The sequence below is a fragment of the Pogoniulus pusillus genome, unplaced genomic scaffold, assembly GCF_015220805.1.
Source record: "Pogoniulus pusillus isolate bPogPus1 unplaced genomic scaffold, bPogPus1.pri scaffold_74_arrow_ctg1, whole genome shotgun sequence".
Lineage (NCBI taxonomy): Eukaryota > Metazoa > Chordata > Aves > Piciformes > Lybiidae > Pogoniulus > Pogoniulus pusillus.
Window position 1 is genome coordinate 78,454 of NW_026974721.1, and position 23,145 is coordinate 101,598.

Here is a 23,145-nt window from a genome sequence, read left to right on the forward strand (position 1 = left end):
GGTTTGATATATGAGCACACGTACTGCTTATAAAAATACCTTTTTGTATCTACTAATGATTATGCTTTAAACCACAAAAATGTATTGCATGGACCAATTAGAAATCGACATGTAATCCTGTAATAGTATAAAAAGCCTTCTGATTTGTGTATTAAACGTCTTACATTTACAATCCATATTGGATTCTGTAAGTCCATTTCCTCAACTTTGGGAACAGTCAGCATGCTAACAGCGCCTAACAGCGACATCTGGTGACCCCCGACGTGATCAGCAAGAGACCTGATACCCGGGAAGAGAGCTGAGCTGACTGCAAAGCGGGGAAAAAGAAAAGAAATTCCGCGGCGGCTGCGGCCGGACGTCCGAGAGAGGCGTGAGTGGTACCACGGATTTTCGACTCAGCGGGTGAGTCGGCTGCCTTGAGCAGGGAAAAGGCGCGGAATGGGGAATACGGCCCCGGGAATAGAAAAAGCTTCTGTTGAAGCCTTGTTGAAATTTGGACAGAAAGCTGGAGACCCGCTGGATCGGGCTCTAGTGACAGATTTGTTGTCTTGGGCACGCCGTAGAGGCTTACTCAAGGAAACTGCACAAGTTTTTAAAGACGAGACGTGGAAGCATATAGGGGAGGAAATATGGGAATCTGTCCAGACTGATAATAAAGAAGCAAAAAGACTTGCTTCAACCTATCGACAGATCAGTCTCTTAGTACAAAAAATAGGGGCGGAGGCAGAAGTTGAAGCAATAATTCAGACCATCTTGAAAGACGCTAAAAATAAAGTAACATCGGGATCGGGGGCGGAGACAAAAACTGCCGCGGAGACAAAAACTGAGATAAAAACTGAGACGAAAACTGTTTGCCCTGCTACCCAAGGTCCTTACGATTATCTCATTCCTGATTGGGACCCCGATAAGGGAGCGGGAGGTTCACAAGTCCCCGAGCCTATGGAAGTGGGACAAGCGGTACCATCAGCTCCGCAAATAGATCCTGCAACTGTCCCTCTGCCTCCTGAGGAAGAGGAGTTAAAGACTCTTTTACATGAGCAGGCAGATGCAATGACTAAACTATTGAATGAGATGCAACGGTTGGATAAAGGTTCCAAATCAAGGGTGGTTAAAGAGAGTTATCGCAAGGCACATAAGTCTATTGTTGAAGGTCTGAAAAATATTGAGAAACAATTAACAAAGATTGAGTCTGGTAATTGTGTTCACCCTGCTGCTGTTACTGAAGAGAAAAATACAGATGGTAAAATGTCAGTGGAAAGGGCTCGTCAACGGGTGTTACAAAGTATCAGAGATGGTGAAATGGACATAGAGGAGGGCGATTGGTATTTGCGGTCTAAGTATGGTTCAGAAGCGAGACTGTCTGCGGAGGATAAGAGAAAGCTTGCAGATTGGTTTGCATTGTATCCTCAGTATAAAAGGAAAGAGGATTCAGCAAGTGGAATGGTGGATGATGTCTGGAAGTGGTGGAGAGGGAAAGCGAATGAGGAAAAGTCAAAGGAGACTCCTAAACAGAGAAATTCTGATTACATCCCAAAAGATCCCAACTTTGACATGTCAAACCGGTGGAAGGGAGTTGTAACCAATGCTGAAATTACTGGGGATTTTCAGTTTACAGCTGCACCAGTAACTATTGATAATAATGGACAGAGAAACTGGCAGCCTATAGATTGGACCACAGTTGCCAAAATACAGAAAGCAATTTTAGATTATGGAATAGACAATCGACTGGTCAGAAGACAGATGGAAACATTTATAAAACATCAGACACTAATACCCACAGACATTAAACATCTGTTTGAACTGATGCTGGGACCTACGAGTTATATGATGTTTGTTAACAAGTGGCAGGAAAGATTAGAGCAGAAACAGCTTGATAACTTGACACTGCCGCACGGAGATCCCTTACGGGTGGCCTCCCTAGAGCAATTGATGGGGACTGGTCAGTACGTTGACCCACAGCGGCAAGCTGCGCTAGACTTGCGAATTCTGGCTCAAAGCAAAGTGGCTGCCCTTGAAGCTTTCGCCAGTTTGCCACAGGTCGGCACTCCAAAACAACCATACTTGCAAATTAAACAGAGAGACTCTGAGTCATTTATGGCATTTGTTGACAGAATTACAGAAGGTGTTGAAATGGCACCTGACATTCCAGCCAACTTGAAAGAGACATTGGTAAAAGAGATTGCTATGCAAAATGCCAATGCTGCATGTCGGAGGTTAATTGCCACTTTACCCCCTGCTGCTTCTTTACTGCAAATGGTAGAACAATGTTCTCGAGCCCCGATGGAAGAAGAGAAGGAAAAGGCTCGAATTCATGCCTCTGCATTAGCAGCTGCATTGTCCAAATGCTCGCCACAAGGAAAGGGGGACAAGGGCTCAAATCCTGTATGTTTTAAATGTGGACAGACAGGACATTTTAAAAAGCATTGTCCTACAATTAAGGCTGTTACTAACCAAGTATCGTCGATGAGTTCTCCATTCGCAGGAACCTGCAACAAGTGTGACAAGTTCGGACACAGAGCGTCAGACTGCAAATCCCGATTTAAGAAGGATGGAACACCTCTTGTGCCCCAGCAGGGAAACGGGGGAGGCCGCGTGGGGGGCGCGGCTCAGACCTCATCTTAAGCGACCGGACCCCCCACAACGGAGGCTGCCTCGACGATCTACTCGCCGCCACCAGAGGAAGCGCTGGCCTCGATTTGGTCGTAAGTGAAACAATAACAATCACAACACAGGAGGTTACACTAATCCCTACTACCAGTAAAGGACCATTAGGGTATGGACTTTCTGCCTTGCTAATAGGAAGATCTTCAGCTACAAGAACTGGAATTTTTGTACAACCAGGATTAATCGATAGTGACTTCACAGGAGTTATTCACATTATGGTTAATGTTTTTACACCACCAATTACCATTCCAAAAGGCAGTAAGATAGCACAATTGATTCCTTTCAAAGCCTGTGTACCACATTCAACACCTAAAATCAGAGGAACAGGAGGGTTTGGGTCTACAGAGCCACTAATAGCTTTCTCTGAGGTGATAACTAACAACAAACCTACACGTTCTGTTACCATTATCCATCCCGACACTCAGATCACCCCTAAAACCATTACAGCTGAGATGATGATTGACACGGGTGCAGATGTCACTATAGTGCCAGCTGCATATTGGCCAAAAGCGTGGCCAATTGTAAATTCATCTGAGAAGGTTTTGGGAATAGCAGGACTAGCAGAAATGAGAAAAAGTGCTGTGTTATTGGACATCAAAGACAATGAGGGGAACATTGCAAAAGTAACACCTGTAATCATGAACACACCCTTATGGTTGCTAGGTCGAGATGTACTCTCCCAATGGCAACTTGTTTTGTCTACTCCTTTTCCATAGCGGCCACTGACAAAGGTGCTCTTCCCACTATTAAGCTGACTTGGAAAACTGATAAGCCTGTGTGGGTTGATCAGTGGCCGCTCACTGATGAAAAATTGGAGCACCTGAACCAGCTTGTGGATGAACAATTAGAGAAAGGCCATATAAAAGAATCTTTTAGTCCTTGGAACACTCCAGTTTTTGTTATACAGAAAAAATCAGGAAAATGGCGATTTTTGCACGATCTTCGTGCTGTTAATGAGCAAATGACGCCAATGGGAGCGTTACAACCAGGCCTACCTTCTCCAGCTGCAATACCTGTTAATTGGGCTGTCTACATTATTGATCTTAAGGATTGTTTCTTTAGTATTCCACTCGATCCTGCTGATACTCAACGATTTGCCTTTAGTATACCATCAAAGAATAACAGTGCCCCCATGAGAAGATTTGAATGGATAGTTCTGCCACAGGGAATGCGTAATAGCCCAACCATATGTCAATGGTATGTTAACCAAGCATTACAAAATTGGAAGAGTTCACACCCTACATACGTGGTATTACATTATATGGATGATATCTTGGTTGCTTCTCCCATTCCCTTAACAGAAACTGAAAAGACTACATTATCACAGACTCTTAAGCACTGGGGATTGACAATTGCAAAAGATAAGATTCAGGCCCAAGAACCATGGAATTATCTAGGACTGATAGTGACAGAAAGCAGAATCAGACCTCAAAAAATTACACTACATGTGAAAATAGAAACAGTGAACGATGTCCAAAAATTATTAGGAGAATTGCAATGGATCAGACAATGGATAGGGATTACTAATAAAGATCTTGAACCCCTTAGAGAGTTGCTAAAAGGATCAAAACATCCAGCAGAACCTAGAGTTTTGCAAAACCAGCACTATGAGGCACTTGAAAAAATTAATAACAAAATAGCTGAATTACAAGCATATCGTTACAATACTGCCTTGCCAATCAATGTTTATTTATGCCAACAAGACAATGATTACTATTTGGCAATAGGACAGGAACAGGATCAGAAGACATTCCTACTATTGGAGTGGTTATTTCCAAAAAGTCAGCCTCATGCATCACTGTTACACAAACTTGACCTTGTTGGTTCCTTGCTGTTAAAGGCAAAACGTAGAGTACGTCATGCTTTTGGGGTAGAAGTAACTAAGATTGTGTTACCATTTGCAATGAAATCAGTGGTAGAAGAATGGTGTAACATGTCATATTCTTTTGCTACTGCAGTGATTGCTACATCTATTGATAATCATTATCCTGCATTTCCTCTATTTGGTACTCAATTGATGTTAAACCAGAAAGCACTGAAATGTGAACAACCTATTGAAAATGGTGTTACAGTTTTTACTGATGCTTCTGGGAAAACACACAAATATGGCTATGCTAAATGGTGTGACACTTCCAAACAATGGAAGACTGTAGTGAAAGAACTAGAAGGAGTTTCCGTTCAATGCCTTGAACTCAAAGCAGTAACAATGGTGTTTGAAGACTTTGTAAATATCCCTGTAAATATTATTACTGATTCTATGTATGTAGCTTCTGTTGTGAATCGAGTAGAGGAGTCAATTATTGGACACATTTCTAACAAGGTTATTGAAGCTGTGATTATTCAATTGTTGAATTTGATTCTAAACAGAAAATGTTTATATTTTTGTACTCATATCCGTAGTCATACTAACTTGCCTGGATTCTTGTCAGAAGGAAACGCGAAAGCCGATGAGGTGGTGAGTGCTGGAGCCCAGCAAAATGATACTGATGAACCTTCTGTTTCTGTCAAATCAGCCACTCAGGCAATTAAGCAAGCACAAGTAAGTCATGCATTTTTTCACCAATCTGCAAAAAGTTTGTCTAAGGAATTCTCTATATCTCTGCAAACTGCTCGTGGCATTATTGCCTCGTGTCCTGATTGTGCCAAGGTCTCACCCCTACAATCAGAAGGCACTAATCCTAGGGGGACTGAGGCAAGAGAGTTATTTCAAACAGACATTACAATTGTTCCGTCATTTGGACGTCTAAAATATGTTCATGTCACAGTAGATACATATAGTTCAGCCTTGTGGGCATCTGCCATGACATCATCGGGGGCGTCAGCAACGTGTCGACATTGGAGAATGGCATTTGCTGTATTAGGAAACCCCCAAACAATTAAGACAGACAATGGTCCAAATTATAAAAGCCAAATTGTTGAAGCGTTTCTTTCAGCCTGGAATATCAAACATTTATTTGGAATTCCTTACAATAGTACAGGACAGGCAATTGTTGAAAGAAAGCATTCTGATCTCAAACGATATATTGCCATTTTTCAAAGACAGGGGGAGTTTTCCCATTCCCACTCCCCCCACGATATTCTTTCAAAGGCCATTTATGTTTTAAATTGGAAACTCTGGTCACAAAAGTCGAATCAAGAAGTTGGGTCAACCCCTATCTTTAGACATTTTACCCAAAACAATCCTTTAAAAGAAACACACGTTTCTGTGCAAGTTTGGGACCCCTCATCAGCCACCTGGAATGGACCATGGAGATTAATAACTTGGGGTCGTGGATATGCTTGTGTCATTACAGAGGACGGAGAGCGGTGGTTGCCAGCCAAGTGGGTGCGACCCTGGCTACATGCTGAAACCAAGGAAAACAAGGAGGATGATCAAACGGCGATAGAAGAAATCGCTGACTTAGAAGCTGCACACAACGTCACCAGAGACAACTGATCTGAGCTAAATGTTGAACAATATGTATTGGTTATCTGCTATTGTAATTATTTTTGTGGTGCAGGAGAATTTTGGGTGGGGTAGTGAAGACAACTTTTGGGTGAATTGGGCAAAGGAGACAAATAACCCATCCTTTTGCTTACACTTATCAGCAGCCACAGACCCATTTAAAACATGCCTGATAGGGTTGCCATTTGATGATCAACGCACTTTGGTAGCCTCCTTTTCATCTCTCACACATCAAGATTGTTCTACAGCAAAAAGTGTAAGTCATTGTATGGCATTAATAGTTGCAAGCCTCAATGACCCTTTACCATGGGATCCTCAAGAGTTCAACCTGTTAGGAAGTAGAATGCCAAATCAGTCAGGATGTCTGATATTTGGCTCGCACAATCTGACGGATCGTCAAATAACAGATCTAACATCCTATCATTTTCCTTATTGGAGTACCTCTGATTTTTGTGCTAAAGACACGGTTTATGGTTGGAACACAAATGGTATGTGCCTTAACATCACCAAAGCCTTAAGATTGCCTAGAAATGTGTTCCTGATTTGTGGTAGAAGAGCGTGGCTTGGAATCCCAAAAGAAAGTAACGGAGGGCCATGTTACATTGGTCACCTTTCTTTGCTAACTCCTACTTCAGAATTTATCCGAAATCATATTGCAAGTAGTGCAACTCTATTAAGAAATCGTAGAAATGTAGAAATGTTAACCTCTGATTGTAATGATGAAGTGGAACTTTGGTCTCATACAGCAAGAGTTTTTGGAGCATTGTTTCCTCCTATAGGAACAGCACATGCCTTGTCAGCCATTCAGAGATTAGCATGTTGGACAGCAAAACAAGCTAATGTTACTACTAGTGTTATTTCTCAGCTTGCAGTAGATCAAAATAGTTTGCGAAAGGCTACCCTGCAAAATACAGCAGCTATAGATTACTTGCTTTTAGTACAAGGAAAAGGCTGTGAAGAGGTAGAAGGAATGTGTTGTTTTAACTTGTCTGATCATAGTGATTCAATCCATAAAAAGGTAGACTGGCTTCAGCATCATACAGAGAAAATTACAGCGAATCATAACCCCTTTGATGATTGGCTAATGTCATGGGGAATTTCAGCTTGGGCAAAAGAGTTAATCAAAACTGTAGGAATAGTATTACTTATTGTTATTGTTGTGTTATTTTTAGGACCCTGCATCTTCCGATGTCTATCCTGGCAGATGCATCGGATCGCTGCTACAGTGTTTGAAAAGAAAGGGGGAGATGTGGGGAATTTTGTAGGGGCTGTTGCTTTGCAATCGATACGTAGGCGATTGGAACACAGCGGGTAAGACACTGCTCAGCCCAAGGACACTGTGTCCGCTTCGTGCGTTCTATGAAAAAAAGCAGGGTTGGCCTGAGGATGTTGCGTCCTTGTGATACAGCTGTGCAAAGTAAAACAAGTAATGAATCAGTCATGAATATACCTTAGAACAAAGGATCTGCACATCTGGAAATGTAGGGTTTGATATATGAGCACACGTACTGCTTATAAAAATACCTTTTTGTATCTACTAATGATTATGCTTTAAACCACAAAAATGTATTGCATGGACCAATTAGAAATCGACATGTAATCCTGTAATAGTATAAAAAGCCTTCTGATTTGTGTATTAAACGTCTTACATTTACAATCCATATTGGATTCTGTAAGTCCATTTCCTCAACTTTGGGAACAGTCAGCATGCTAACAGCGCCTAACAGCGACAGAACTGGATGATCTTTGTGGTCCCTTTCAGCCCTGACTGATTCTCTCTGCTATCCAGCTGCATTCTGCAATCCCTCTAAGAACAGATGCTGGCTTTGTAGAATGTCTCTGTAGGAGGTGTGAAAGGAATTGGGAGTCTCATCTGCCTGGAGACAGAAACTCTGCTGTCTTTCACATGGCAGGGGAGTGATGATGCAGCAGAGGAGCAGGTGAGTGAGGCATGGGGCAGCCTCCTGAAAAGGCTGCTTGCAGCCTCAGATGTTTGCAATGCTTGAGAATCCTTGGCAAGCATTAAAAACATTAAACCCTGTAAGTGTTAGCCTGTGGTGTTCCAACAGATCAAAAGCTCTCCTTTTTAATCTAGGTATACAAGAGTGGTATTGATGTGTAAAAGAGACTTGGAAATGCCCCCCCATCTCCTCTATGATATGTAAAGGCTTCTAGAAAATAAAACCAACTCCTAGGTAGAATTATGAAATATAACTTGTGTATATGTAAATTGAAACCAGTGGATTTTCCTTTGTGTGTCTTGGGTGTTTGGAAAGTGCTTGCCAGCAGGAGTGGGAAATAATGCTCATTAAACTTGAAAATGAAGTTTCAGCTTGCCCAGCTGCCTCTCAGCATTGCTGTCCCTACTACAGAGGGGTGGGCCGGCTGCATCCCTCTCTGGAGGAAGGGAGGGGTGGCTTGCTGTGCTTCAGAGCCTACAAAGAGGGGACTCTTGGACTGAGATGACCTTCAAGAGCAGGACAGCTGCGCAGCAGTGCTGCGCCCCTTGCAGTTTGTACCTAGCAGCAGCCCTGTGCTATGCCTTCTGCCTTATCCCCAGAAGGGATTTGCTAGGTGAAATGTTCATGTTCTTTCCCCATGTCTCAGTTTCCCTGACTAGAAAATGAGTCATGAAAGGGCAAACTGCTGTGCTATGCTCCAGCAAAGAGCAAAGGCTGCTCACCCTCCAGAGCCAAACCGCCAGCCCATCACTGCCTTGCATACACTTCTGTCACCAGCTCCTCCTCAGCCCGCTGGGCTTTTTGTCACTCAGCAGGCATTGGGGCTTGTTTTGTCTGCTGCGTTCCCTCAGCACGCCCACCCACCTACTTCTTCCTGACTGCTGCATAATGGGCCTGAAAACACAGACCTCAAATGCACATCTGACATTGAATTTGGACATGAGAGTTTAGTGAGGCTGTGGCGGTTCTGCCACTCACAGCCTCCACATCCTGCCCCTTGCACTCACATTTCCTTAATGACATGTGTCCCCACCACACGTGTGTGAGTGCACACTTAACATGCACGTGCTCCCCAACATCACCCACCCTTTGCAGAACCCTTGCTCCCAGCTGCTCTCTGCAGGGGTGTTGGACAAGATGAACTTGGAGGGTTCCTTCCACTCTGATGCAGTCTGTGATTCTGCAGACTGCTCTCTCTCTCTGTGCCTCCTCCCAGGGTGCCGAGGCCATAGGGCAGATGCGATCGATAGAGATTCAGTCTCCACATCTAGTAAATCAAAACCCTTCTGTGCTAGTTTGAAGCAAGCTAGAATGTCTTGGTGAGAAGAACTAGATCATAGGCTGTGAAAGGGAAACAATGGTGATGTCTACGCCCCTTGCTGAAGAAGAAAGGAAAACATTAGATAACACTCTCTGCCTTGGGCTTCTGACTGAGCTGCATCTCCCTAACCCACCTTTGCTTCATAACCTCTTGGCTGAACCTCTATTCTTCTTTAGGACTGGGGTAAGGTTGAGAGGGGCAGGGGGAAGGTGCGGCGGTGGTTGAGAGTCCCTCCTGGGGACTCAGGGTTCTGAGAGGGGAGTTGTGCTTCTGTATCACCTTTTATCTTGTCTATTTCTGTATATAATTGTATATACTGTAAATAGCTGCTTGTATATTGTGCTAGCTGTAAATAAATAGCTTCATTTATATTCCCAGAGCCGGCTGAGTCTAGTCTGGGTCATTTCTAAAGTGTGGGGGGGTGGGGAACACCCAAACCATCACACCTTCTCTCACAAAGATGGTCCTGGAAATGGGAAAGAGCAGCAACTTAGTAAATTGAAGCACAATTTTCTTCACTCCCATTAACCACTAAGCTTGGGTTCCTCCCACATGCAGCTCTGAGGAGCATGCAGGGGTACAGACAAGAGAAGGACAGCAAGAGGCAGGGTCTTCTCCTGGTGCCCTGAGGATCTGCCCCTGTCCAGCAGTGTTGTTAAGCTCAAGTTTGGGTCCTGTCTGGCCTCCCAGCCTTAGGAGTTTAGTCTCTGCAGGCTCAAACTCCTTGCTTGTGGCCTGTCTCCCTGAACTTTTAACTCCAAGCCCATATAGACTCCTTCTCAGATTCTTGTCCCTGCAGTGACCCTGAAAAATGGACATCAGCACCTCTTCACTCACCTTCTTCCTTTCCCTGGGTCAGACCCCCCCAGGACCAAGGTCAGGGCATCTTTCTGGACACAGAAATCTCCAGCCCAAGCATTCCTGCAAGAATTCTGGGGCTGCAGGAAGAGTAAGGAGCAGCTGCAGCTGAAAGTGCCAAGCAGGGGGAGAGATGGGAGCTGCAAGCTGCACCAAAGGACCTGGCCCAAACACCAGAAGTGGCTGTTAGGAAAAGGTGGAAGGTGCCACAAAGCTGCTGCTGCACCCTGAGCAGGAGCCAGCATTGAACACTCAGAGGGGCTGATGAAAGGCTGTAGATTCCCAACCCTGCACTCCAGGAGCTGTGCAGGCTGAAATAGTCCAGCTCTGAGTCAGACCCTGGGACTCAGCTAGCTGCTCCCAGCCAAAGTAGCTGGTGGACAGGGCTCCCTCCTGGGGGCAGATGCTGGCCAAGAGGTCAGTGTTGCTCCTGACTGCAAGAGACTACAATCCAGTTGCTCTTCATTCAGAGCTGGGAATGTTCTGGTGGCTCAGTGGCTGCCTTGTCCAAGGCTGATCCTTTGTGCCAGGTGAGTGGAAACAGCAGTGGGGGCTGCTGGAGAGCCACCCTCAGCCGCAGGAGATGATGGATCTCCTCTTCTGAAGCTTTGCCCATGAAGTACAGATTTTAAGCAGTGTTTGTTTAAAATATTCAGCCTGCCAGTTAAAAAAGAATACTCCTACACACCAGGAATGGAGGGAAAGATGGGGGATAGGGGCTGCATTCCCTGCTTGGAGGAGGGGGAGAGAAGCAAACAGGAGAAAGGTGTTTCCTCAGCATCCCTCCTCCTGGATGTGCAGCCCAAGACGTGTGCCACCTGCACTGCAGCTTTGCCTGCCTCTCAGGCCCCACAACAGCCTTCGGGAGCGTTTTGCACCCTCCATCCCATGTGCAGGTCAGCCCAAAGACAGCTTAGGTGCTCAGAGGGCACAAAGAAGGTGAGGAGGTAAGGAAACACTCCCATCTACGCCCACCTCTCCTTACCTAAAAGCACAATCCTTTCTCTAATTAAGACTTCATCTCTTCAGCTAACGTGGCCAAGGGGCACATCAGTAGCAGGTGAAATCCAGGAGCGGTGGTTGAGATCTCCCTCATCAAAGACAAATGCATCACCTCTGCTCTGGGCACATCCCTGCCCTGCCAGTCACCAGCCCCTGGATTGCCACCTGATGCTGAAGAGGCAGGTAGGCCCTGGCTGCAGTACAAAGAGATTTCTCCTCTACCTTGCAGCACTTTCCAGGCTAAGGCAGGTTTTCACTGTCTTCTGAGGTGGGTTTCAGGTGGAAGAGACTGCAAGTAGCACTGGTGAAGAGAGAGGACCCGGCTGCCCAGGGAGGTGGTGGAGTCACCGTCCCTGGAGGACTTCAAGAAAAGACTGGATGAGGCACTTAGTTGACTGGCTAGGGCTGGGGGATAGGTTGGACTGGATGATCTTGGAGGTCTCTTCCAACCTGGTTGATTCTATGATTCTATGACTCAGCATGTCCTGCCCCAAGAAGCTCATTCAAATAATTGGATACATCTCACAGCAGGGCACAGGTTGCAGAGGGATGCCCAGGAAAGCACAGCTCTCCTCCCCCAGCAAACAGACACCAGAAGGGTGCTGCTAAGCACACATGGTGCCCCGGGCAGCTTGCTCTAGTGGAGGTGTCCCTGCTGACTGCAGGTAGGTGGACAAGATGACCCTTGAGGGTCCCCAAATCTGAGTTTGGGGGAAAATGCAATGAGGCTGATTTAAAAGTTATTAAGTAATTTATTAATAGACACAAAATAATTCCTCCAAACTTATTTACAACTCTCCACACAAGTTCTTGGATGCTGTTAGCAGAACTATTTTACAGAATGCCTCTGTACAATGGAATTTTGAAAGGCTTCAGAAAATGTCTTTAATAGAGAGCCTGGCAGCTTCATTCACCACTTGTGAGGTTGATTAAAATCCTTTAGCAACTTGAACAAAGAATGAAGAATACTCACTAGTCCTGATGGCTGTGGCCCAAAACATAAGCAGGAAAATATTCAACAGGAGTCCTGTGGCAAATTCCACGTGGGCTGCAAAGTGGAATCAGCTGCTGGCTGAGGTGGCTGAGGTGAGGGGTGGGCGAGCGGCAGGTGAGCGAGGAATGAAGGAGCATGCAAGCTCCTTATTCACCTGTTCAGCCCCATTGATAGGGTAATGGCTGAGGCTAATGGTCTCATTGGCCACACGGTCACCCAATCACCTCTGGCAATCACCCAAGTAGACCCAAAAATGGAAGAACCCACAGGCTGTTGTCTGCCAAAAATGGGGGGCGCATAGGCCTTGCATGCGACAGGGGCATGGTCCCCGTGGAACCCCTCTCAGGCAAGCAGACTAAACCAGACAGGGTTGCCTGGGTTTCTTTGTCCTGTTTTCCCGCCTCTGGCTGCAATGCAGACAGGCAGGTAAATAAGCCAGGACATGCTTAAGCCCATTTTACATCCTTTGGGACTATTCAGCACACCAGGCACAGGGGCAGGCAGTAACCCCGAAGCTGCTCAGTGTTGCCGCCCCTCTTAAGGGGGTGTGCGGGCCCCTAAATTGGGTCTGGCAGCATCCAAAGGGCCTGGGGATATGAAAGGTGGGGTGAGAGGCATCCAAAGGGCTGTGGGGCATATAGAGGCATCTGTAAGCCTCTGGAGTTTCCCCCATGGACTCCTGGAGGTTCCCAAAGGATCTGGGCAGTGTCTCAGTGAAGATGTGTGGCCTCTGTGGGGTGTCACAGGATTTGGGCGGGATCTGAGTGGTTCCCGGTGACCTCTTTAGGGGTCTCTGTGGGGTCCTCCCACAGTACGTGGGCTCTGCTGTGGAGTCTCAGGGCTTGGGGAGCTGAGGATTTGGGGGTCTGCCCCTCTGGTTTTCAGTGTCCAGGCGTGCCTGGACCCGCCAGCCATTGCCCTGCTGGCATGTACAGGTGATCTGAGGGCATCTAAAGGGGTTTTGGGAGCAGCAAGGGGGTCTGAGGGCTATCGAAAGGTCTTTTGGGAGCATCTGAAGAGGTCTGGGGGCATCAAAATGGGGTTTGTGGGTATCTGAGGGGGGCGTGAGGCATCTCACTCTTCCCCTGGGGGCTCCTGGGGGTGTCTGGAGGATCCCAGAGGAGTTGGGGGTGCTCTCAGTGAGGTTTGGTGTTCTCTGTGGAGCCCTCACAGTATCTGGGCTCGTCTGTGGAGCTGTGGGGTGTTGTGTTTGGGGTGCCTCAGGATTTAGGGAGGTCTTTCTCTGTATTTCAGTGTCCTCTGAGGGCCTGGGACCTGCAGCCATGCCCCGTGCAGGGTGTCAAGGCAGTCTGGGGGTGTGCAGAGGGTCTCTGAGGGTGGCAGAGAGGATCTGGGTCCTTGTATAGGGAGTCTGAGAGCATCTGGAGGAGTTATGGGCTCTCCAAAAAGGGTCTGTAAGCCTGTGAAGGGGGTCTGTGTACATGTGAGGTGAGTCTGGGGCTATCAAAGTGGGATCTGGGTGCATCTAAAGGGTTCTGGTGTCATATAGAGGTGTCTGGGGGGGTCTCTGGGAAGCTATGCAGATGGCGTACGTGTGGCTGCTGTGACTAAGGGCAGCTACGCAAGCGGCGTAAGTCACCGCTGTGAATAACAGCTTGGGTAACAAACATGAGGAACTGGAAGTCCTGGTCCACCAGGGGGACTACGATGTAGTTGCCATTTCAGAAACTTGGTGGGACGACAGACAGGACTGGGCTGTTATACTGGAGGGATATAACCTTTTCAGGAGAGATAGGCAAGGGAGAAGAGGAGGAGGGGTGGCCCTGTATATTAGAGAGTCACTCCATGCCATTGAGCTAGAAGTGAGGGATGAAGGGGTAGAGACCCTGTGGATTAAAATCAGAGGCAGGACTAATAAATCTGACATCCTGGTTGGAGTCTGTTACAGACCACCCAACCAGGATGAGGGAACAGATGAGATATTTTACAAACAGTTGGAGGCTGTCTCAAGATCTTCAGATCTTGTCCTTGTGGGTGACTTTAACCTGCCAGATATCTGCTGGGAACTTAATTCAGCAGAGAGGAGGCAGTCCAGGAGATTTCTGGAGTGCATGGAGGACAGCTTCATGACCCAACTGTTAAACGAGCCTACCAGGGGTCAAGCTCAGCTTGACCTGCTGCTCTCCAACAGAGAAGGGCTGGTAGGAGATGTGATAGTGGGAGGCTGCCTGGGGTGTAGCGACCACGAGTTAGTGGAGTTTTCAATATACAGGGAGGTAGGGAGGCACTTCAACAAAACCTACACCTTGGACTTTAGGAGGGCAAACTTCAATTTGCTCAAGGAACTTATTTCCAATGTCCCCTGGGCAGCAGTTCTTGAGAACAAAGGGGTCCAGGATGGTTGGACTTACTTTAAACAGGAGCTCTTGAAGGCACAGGAACTGGCAGTTCCCACGTGCCGAAAGATGAGCCGCAGGGGGAGGCGACCAGCCTGGATGAGCAAAGAGCTCCTGAAGGAAGTGGGGGAAAAAAAGAGGGTGTATCGCCTCTGGAAGGAGGGGAAGGCTTCTCCTGATGTGTTTAAGGAGGTAGCCAGACTATGTAGGAGAAAAATTAGAGAGGCTAAGGCTCAGCTAGAACTTAGGCTGGCCACTTCCGTGAAAGTTAACAAAAAACACTTTTATAAATTTATCAACGCTAAAAGGAAGGGCAAGAAGAGCCTCCACTCCTTACTGGACCGGGAGGGGAACACTATAACTGATGATGAAGCAAAGGCAGAGGTCCTGAATGCCTTCTTCGCCTCAGTTTTCAACAGTAAGGAGAGAGGAGGAGGAGGCAAATGGCCTCTTAAACTGGGGGATGGGGTCGGGGAGCAGTGTGTTCCCCTGGAAATTCCTGAGGAATTAGTTCAGGACCTGCTGAGCCACCTGGACACCCACAAGTCCATGGGACCAGATGGGATCCATCCCAGGGTGCTGAGAGAGCTGGCAGCTGAGCTGGCCAAGCCACTCTCCATCATTTTCCAGCAGTCCTGGCTCACCGGAGAGGTCCCAGGAGACTGGAGAATGGCCAACGTGGTCCCCATCCACAAAAAGGGTCGGATGGAGGAACCTGGGAACTACAGACCCGTCAGCCTGACCTCAGTGCCAGGGAAACTGATGGAGCAGGTTCTCTTGGGGCCAATAACTGCGCACCTGAGGGATAGCAAGGATCTCAGGTCCAGCCAGCATGGGTTTAGGAAGGGCAGATCCTGCCTTTCTAACCTGATCTCCTTCTATGATCAGGTGACCCGCTTGGTGGATGTGGGGAGGCCTGTGGATGTGGTCTATCTGGACTTCAGCAAGGCCTTTGACACTGTCCCCCACAGCAAACTGCTGGCTAAGCTGTCAGCCCGTGGCTTGGATGGTAACACTCTGTGCTGGGTTAGGAACTGGCTGGAGGGCCGGACCCAGAGAGTGGTGGTGAATGGTGCCACATCCAGCTGGCGGCCAGTCACTAGTGGTGTCCCTCAGGGATCAGTGCTGGGCCCCATCCTCTTTAACATCTTCATAGATGATCTGGATGAGGGCATCGAGTCAGTCATCAGCAAGTTTGCAGATGACACTAAGCTGGGGGCAGATGTGACTGAGCTGGAGGGCAGAAGGGCTCTGCAGCGGGACCTTGACTGCCTGTACAGATGGGCAGAGGCCCATGGGATGGGGTTCAATAGCTCAAAGTGCAGGGTGCTGCACTTTGGCCACAACAACCCCATGCAGAGATACAGGCTGGGGTCGGAGTGGCTGGAGAGCAGCCAGACAGAGAGGGATCTGGGGGTACTGATTGATACCCGCCTGAACATGAGCCAGCAGTGTGCCCAGGTGGCCAAGAGAGCCAGTGGCATCCTGGCCTGCATCAGGAGTGGTGTGGTCAGCAGGAGCAGGGAGGTCATTCTGCCCCTGTACTCTGCACTGGTCAGACCACACCTCGAGTACTGCGTTCAGTTCTGGGCCCCCCAGTTTAGGAAGGACATTGAGATGCTTGAGCGTGTCCAGAGAAGGGCGACGAGGCTGGTGAGAGGCCTCGAGCACAAGCCCTACGAGGAGAGGCTTAGGGAGCTGGGGTTGTTTAGCCTGGAGAAGAGGAGGCTCAGGGGTGACCTTATTGCTGTCTACAACTACCTGAAGGGTGGTTGTGGCCAGGAGGAGGTTGCTCTCTTCTCTCAGGTGGCCAGCTCCAGAACAAGAGGACACAGCCTCAGGCTGCGCCAGGGGAAATTTCGGCTCGAGGTGAGGAGAAAGTTCTTCCCTGAGAGAGTCATTGGGCACTGGAATGGGCTGCCTGGGGAGGTGGTGGAGTCGTCGTCCCTGGGGCAGTTCAAGGCAAGGTTGGATGTGGCACTTGGTGCCATGGTCTAGCCTTGGGCACTGTGGTAAAGGGTTGGACTTGATGATCTGTGAGGTCTCTTCCAACCTTGGTGATACTGTGATACTGTGATACTGTGATACTGTGATACTGCTCAAACTCCTCCTTTTTCCTTTTTTTTCCTTCTTTCCCCTTCTTTTCCCTTTTTTCCCTTCTTTTTCCTTTTTAAATACGTTTTCCTTCTTTTTCCCTTTTTTCCTCCCTTTATCCTCTTCTCCTTTTTTAAATCCTTTTTTCTCATTTTTTCCCTTTTCTTTTTTCCCCTTTCTTTTCTCCTTTCTTTCCTTTTCTCTTTCTTTGCTTTTTTTTCTTGTTTCCTCTTTTTTTTTTCTCCTTTTTTCCTTTTTTCCTCTTTCCTTTTCAGACAAGCACAAGCTCATCCAGGAGGAGCAGATCTTGAGGAACATCCCCCATGAGACGCAGGGGGCAAAAGAGGCTCAGTCAGGTAAAGCTTTCTGTAGAGTTTGTGCTCCTTCTGGCAGTCAGTTGCACATATTCAGATGAGTAGAAGCATGGAGTTGTTCCTGTTGGAGAAGAGCTTCCAAATCATCCAGTGCAGCCCTTAAGCCAGCACTGCCAGGTCCCCCCTAAACCATGTCCCTGAGCAGCACAGCTGTAGGACTTTCCGCTCCCCCTACGGATGGGGACTCCAGTACTGTGCTGGGCAGCCTGTTGCAGGGCCTAAGAACTCTTCTGGGGAGGAGACTGTTCCTCCTGTCCAATCTAAACCTTCCCTGGTGCAACCCGAGGTCATTTCCTCTCATGCTGTAATTTGTTAGCTGGGAGAAGGGATCAAGCCCAGCCTGGCTCCAGCCTCCAGAGAGAGGGCGTCCACGACCTCCCTGGGCAAGGTGTGCCAGTGTCTCCCCAGCCTCTCTGTGAAGAATTTCTTCCTAATGTCCATTCTGAGTCTCTCCTTTTCCAGCGTCAGTCCCTTCCTTTTTGACTTCCTTACCAGAGAAAGGCTACTTTTTTTTTCCCATGGTGTGAGCAGATCAAGAGGCTTAAATGAACATTTCTGCTCTGCTCCCCAAACTTCAGTTTGAACTCCATAAACGTGGGGGCCAAAGCCCCCAGCAGTCAGAAACTGAGGCAGTAATCCACCCCCGTCTCTTTGCTTTCTTTCGATGCTGTTTTTCTCTTGTTTTTAGTCTGGTGAAGACTCTTCAGCTTCTAGGGGGACATGTCTGAAGCTGGATGTGCACGGAAAGAGAAGTGAGCGCGGCCGGTCCTCATGGTCTGCCCCTGCCGCTCGTCCCCTTGCTGCGGTGTGGAGCATGGCAGCCAGCAGGGTGAGGGCAGCTTGGCCTTTTCCAGCTGGCAGGAGGTGAAGTTTGTCCTTCCTCGTGTGGAGCTCCTAAGTGCGTAGGACACAGGTTTGCTGCATGGCAGCACTGGAGAATGGAAGCACGCTGAGGCTGTCAGACTTGCAAGCATCTCTGCAGTCTGTCTGTGCCGGTTTGCCATGGTTTGGAGCTCTGCCCCAGAGGGTTGTTCTGAGCTGCCTTTGAAGAGGTCTGCTGCAAATGAAGCCCTGCAGCTAAGCAAAGGCAGAGGCCACCAAGCTCAGCAGGAGCCAGCAGTGTGCACTTGTGGCTGAGAAGGCTAGCAGGATGCTGGGGCGCATGCTGAGCGTGAGCAGCAGGTTGTGGGAGGTTCTCCTGCCCCTGTGCTCTGTCTTAGCGAGTCCAGTCCTGGGGTGCTGAGTCCAGTTGTGGGCTCGCCAGTTGAAGAGAGACAGGAAACTACTGGAGAGAGTCCAGTGGAGGTGCCAGAGGTGCTGAGGGGCCTGGAGCAGCTGTGTGAGGAGGAAAGGCTGAGAGCCCTGGGGCTGCTGAGCCTGGAGAAGAGCAGCCTGAGAGGGGAGCTGATGAACGCTCAGGAGGAGTGAAGGGGTAGGGGCCAGGAGGATGGGGCTGGACTCCTGTGCGCGGTGCTCAGTCACAGAAGATGGGGCAGTGAGCTCTAACCTGACCCCAGGAGGTTGCAGCTGAATGTGAGAAGAGACTTCTTTGTGAGGGTGCTGGAGCCCTGGAGCAGGCTGCCCAGAGAGGCTGAGGAGTCTCCTTGTCTGGAGGGATTCCAGCCCCAGCTGGCCAATGCTGGGCAAGCTGCTGTGGGTGCCCTGCTTTAGCAGCAGGATTGGACCAGAGGCCCCTTCCAACCCTAAAAATACTCCAAGCCAACAAACAAAAACCCCTCCACAATGAAACTGCCAATCGTGCCAAAAAGGTGAGAAAGTGATAGTTTTCAAGAGCTCCTCGCTCTGGAGTGAGGTGGGGGTTGAGCTCTTCTCTCTATTACCCTGAGACAGAAGGAGAGGAAATGGCCTGAAATGGTGCCAGAGGAGGGTCAGGCTGGAGATTAGGAAGAATTTGTTTGCCACAAGAGTGGTCAGGGATTGGCACAGGCTGCCCAGGGAGGTGATGGAGTCCCTCTATGTCCCAGCACACATTCTCAGAGTTGTTTCATGTTTCAGAAATATTCCCAAATATGGTTAGATTTCCAACAGAATTCAGAAAATATGCATGCACCTGCATAGGCAAAGTCTTAGAATATTCCCAAACCATATCAATCATTATCCAGAGAACATGATTGTCTTGGTTCTAGTTCAAATTTCCAGAGACTCAGATAAATTGAATAGAACCAATAACAATTTTATAATGTGCCCTTCCTTCTTCCCCTTTTCTTTCCTAAAAGAAAGGAATTAGATGTGGAGAGAGAAAAGGTAAACACACCCAAATAAATGAATCTCACTCCATTTGGAAGTTAAAAAAGAAAAGTTTAACAATAACTCAAAAAGATGTCTGAGATAGGGAAGTTACAAAGGGTATAGGGAAGGGAAAGCAAATACAAAACATATAAATACAACCAGATTGTGATGGTGATGGCTTTGTCTGCCTCATGGATGTGGTAAAACAAAGACAAAACAGGAACAGAATGGTGATGCTGGTATGCAGGAAGCAGGAAGTGCAGAGAGAGTGAACCAGGAAGTCCCCCTGCTTTTATGGGTCTTTAGACAGGAAGGGGGAGTAAGCTAATCATCACCTGGTAGTGTTCAGACCCACCCCTGGGGAGGGGTCAAGACCACCTAGGGTCAGGTTCAGGGTTACTCCCCCTGGAATGTTAACCCTATACAGTGATATGTTATGAGTTTACAAGTCCGTGACCAAAACAGCCATCCAAATGCTTGAATGATTAAAACTCTCAAAAGGTCCATTTTTAACTTCCAAATCTTGTCTAAAATAATTATTTTCTATCTAGCCTCACGTTGAGATTGTGATAGGGAATAATATGTTTTGTTCACTAAAACAAGGTAATAGAAGGGTTTTAATAAGTTTTGAGTTTCAGAAGCCCAGGTCAGAGGTCTGCCCTGCCTGAGAGGATTTTCACGCCTGCCCTGCCTGAGAGGTTTCCCACCAAGCAATCACCAGGGGGTCGGAAGAAACCCCTCGGCAACAGCAACACACATGCGCAGAGTGCTTGTTTACCTCGAAGGGGACCTGTCAGTGGCGGTGGGCGGACTATAAAAAGGGGGGACCGGGACCAGCTGGGCGGCGGCAAGTGGGCGGCAGAGGAGGCCGGCAGACCCTATAAACTTTGTGCACAAAGGTCCGGACGAAGACGCAGGACGCATGAGTAATCTGTGGGGATACCGCTCGGTCTGGGTCGGGTTTCCTGGAGGCGCAGCGTGTGTGTGTGTGAATGAGAGGGGGGCCGGCAGCTCGGCACTAACCCAAGTGAGTGTGACCCTCAGTAGTGCGGTTCTCATTGCCCATGAGGGCGTGAGCCACGAACCAGGGGAAGCGAGTGAACGCACACACGGATTGATTGAGGGCGCTCCAGAAGATGGGACACGGGAAGAGCAAGCCCCTGGCTCCCATGAGACTTCCACCGGTATCCAGGGATAGTCCACTGGGATTTATGTTAGACAATTGGGAATCTTATCCTACCACAGGGGATAAGGACAAAGCTAAAATGATTCATTTCTGTGTAGTAGTGTGGGGAGGAAAGGAGGTATCTAGGAAAGTTTTTTGGCCTATGTTTGGAGTATTAGAGGATTGGGTGAGGCAGAAGTTAACCCTTTGGGTGAATAGTAAACGTCCCTTCAGTAAGGAGGAAAGTGATTATGCCAGTGTGTGGATTACTAGACCTGGCATAGACACATTCCTATTCCCTCTAAAAGAAAAACGGAAAGAGAAGAATAGGGAAGAGGAGGTTCTCCTTGTTCCCCCTCCATATGTACCCCCTGAGGGACAACCACCCCCCAACGCACCACCACCCCCGGAAGAAGATCACCATGAGCCTGTAGATGACATACAGGGACCCATAACTCGGGGACGGGCTCGAGGACATAATTTATACCCTCTCCGGGAGATGCCCATGGGAGGTCCAGGCCCTGCCCCAGTTATAGGGTTTGTATCAGTTCCCTTGAGCACAGGAGATGTACGGGACTTCAAGAAAGAGATGGGAAGCCTTTTAGAGGATCCTTTGGGGGTGGCAGAAAGATTAGACCAGTTCCTGGGACCTAGTATTTACACCTGGGGGGAGTTGCAATCTATATTAAGCATCCTGTTTACTGCTGAGGAGAGAGGTATGATTAGACGAGCAGGGATGTGAATATGGGACGCCCAACATGCCCAGGGACCCTTAGCCGATATCAAGTGGCCCTTGCAGGATCCCAACTGGAACCATCAGCAACAAGACCATCGAACCAATATGCAGGATTTAAGGGTAATAATCATACAGGGAATAAGAGAGGCAGTACCTCGGGGGCAAAATACTAATAAGGCATTTAATGAGAGACAAAAGAAAGGTGAGACCCCCACTGAGTGGTTAGAACGCCTGAGGAAAAATCTACAGATGTACTGAGGCCTAGATCCCGAAACTCAGCTAGGACAGGCCTTACTAAAAACACAGTTTGTGGCCAAGTCATGGGAGGACATCTGGAGAAAGTTAGAAAAGATAGACAATTGGCAGGACAGAGGTCTGGATGAGTTGTTAAGGGAGGCACAGAAGGTATATGTCCGAAGGGACGAAGAGAATCATCGGAGACAAGTCAGAATGATGATGGCAGTAGTCAGGGAGGCAGGTAGATCTGAAAACCCTCCTAAGGCAGGACCGATGAGCCAGAGAAATGGGGGAGGAGTTCCTCAAGTGGACAGGAGAGAAGCAAATGTGTGTTTTTATTGTGGTGTTAAAGGACATTTTCGAAGGAATTGTAGGAAAAGATTGAGGGATGAGAAAACTTTTCAGGAAGATTAGAGGGGTCAGGGGCTCTATTTGCTGGGGGCACAGAAACATCCAGAGCCCTTGATAAAGTTAAAGATAGGTCCCCAGCAGCAGGAAGTTGAATTTTTGGTAGATACTGGTGCGGAGCGATCTACCGTTCAGAAATTGCCAGGAGGATGTGAACTATCTAAAGAAACTGCCCAAGTGGTGGGAGCTAAAAGGGAGCCATTTAAGGTTCCAATAATTGAAAATGTGTTAGTAGAGGCAGAATCTAAAATTGGGGTAGGTAATTTTTCATTAGTTCCAGAGGCAGATTTTAATTTACTAGGGAGAGACCTACTCACTGAGTTAGGTGTTAATGTAGAAGTAATTGATAAGGAGATAAGGATAAAACTCTGCCCCTTGAGAATAGAAGATGAGGCAAGGATTAATCCAGAAGTTTGGTACACCCCAGACAGTGTAGGGAAACTTGACATAACTCCTTTTTTGGTCACCCTCTGAGACCCTGAGGTGCCAATAAGAATTAAACAATATCCTATCTCCTCCGAGGGAAAGGAAGGGTTGAGGCCAGAGATAGGAAGATTATTAAGTAAGGGACTTTTGGAACCATGTATGTCCCCTTTTAACACCCCCATTCTGCCTGTGAAAAAGGCAGACGGGTCATACCGGCTGGTACATGACCTGAGGGAAATAAATAAGAGGACAGTGGCTCGATTCCCTGTAGTAGCAAACCCTCACACTCTGTTGAGTAGATTAGGCCCTGAGAAACAATATTATAGTGTGATCGATCTTAAAGATGCATTTTGGACATGTCCCCTAGATGAGAGACGTAGGGATTATTTTGCATTCGAGTGGGAGGACCCAGTCACACATAGGAGACAGCAGTTAAGGTGGACTGTACTTCCCCAGGGGTTTACTGAGTCTCCAAATTTCTTTGGACAAGCCTTAGAACAAATCTTACAGGAATATCAGACAGGAGAGGGAGTAGTCCTCCTTCAATATGTGAATGACCTCCTTATTGCTGGGGAAACAGAGGAAGAGGTACGAACTGAAAGCATTAGGTTATTGAATTTCTTAAGTGAAAAGGGATTAAAGGTGTCTAAGGCAAAGTTGCAATTTGTAGAGGAAGAAGTAAGATATTTAGGGCACTACCTTCGAAAGGGGAAAAAGAAGATCGACCCAGAAAGGGTAAAAGGGATCCTTTCCATGCCCCCTCCTAGAAGTAAGAGACAGGTTAGGCAATTATTAGGCCTTGTCGGATATTGCCGGCAATGGATAGAGAACTATAGTGCTAAGGTGAAATTTT

The 23,145-nt window shown here is 47.8% G+C and overlaps 1 long non-coding RNA gene across 1 annotated transcript; it reads left to right on the forward strand.

The window, feature by feature from the left end:
• Window positions 1–2,489: 2,489 nt before the first annotated feature.
• LOC135174530 (uncharacterized) lies at window positions 2,490–7,770 on the forward strand. The gene is made up of 3 exons (XR_010301957.1): window positions 2,490–3,861; window positions 5,065–5,203; window positions 5,958–7,770. It is a non-coding gene; the product is annotated as an uncharacterized LOC135174530 (long non-coding RNA).
• The last annotated feature ends 15,375 nt before the right edge of the window (window positions 7,771–23,145 follow it).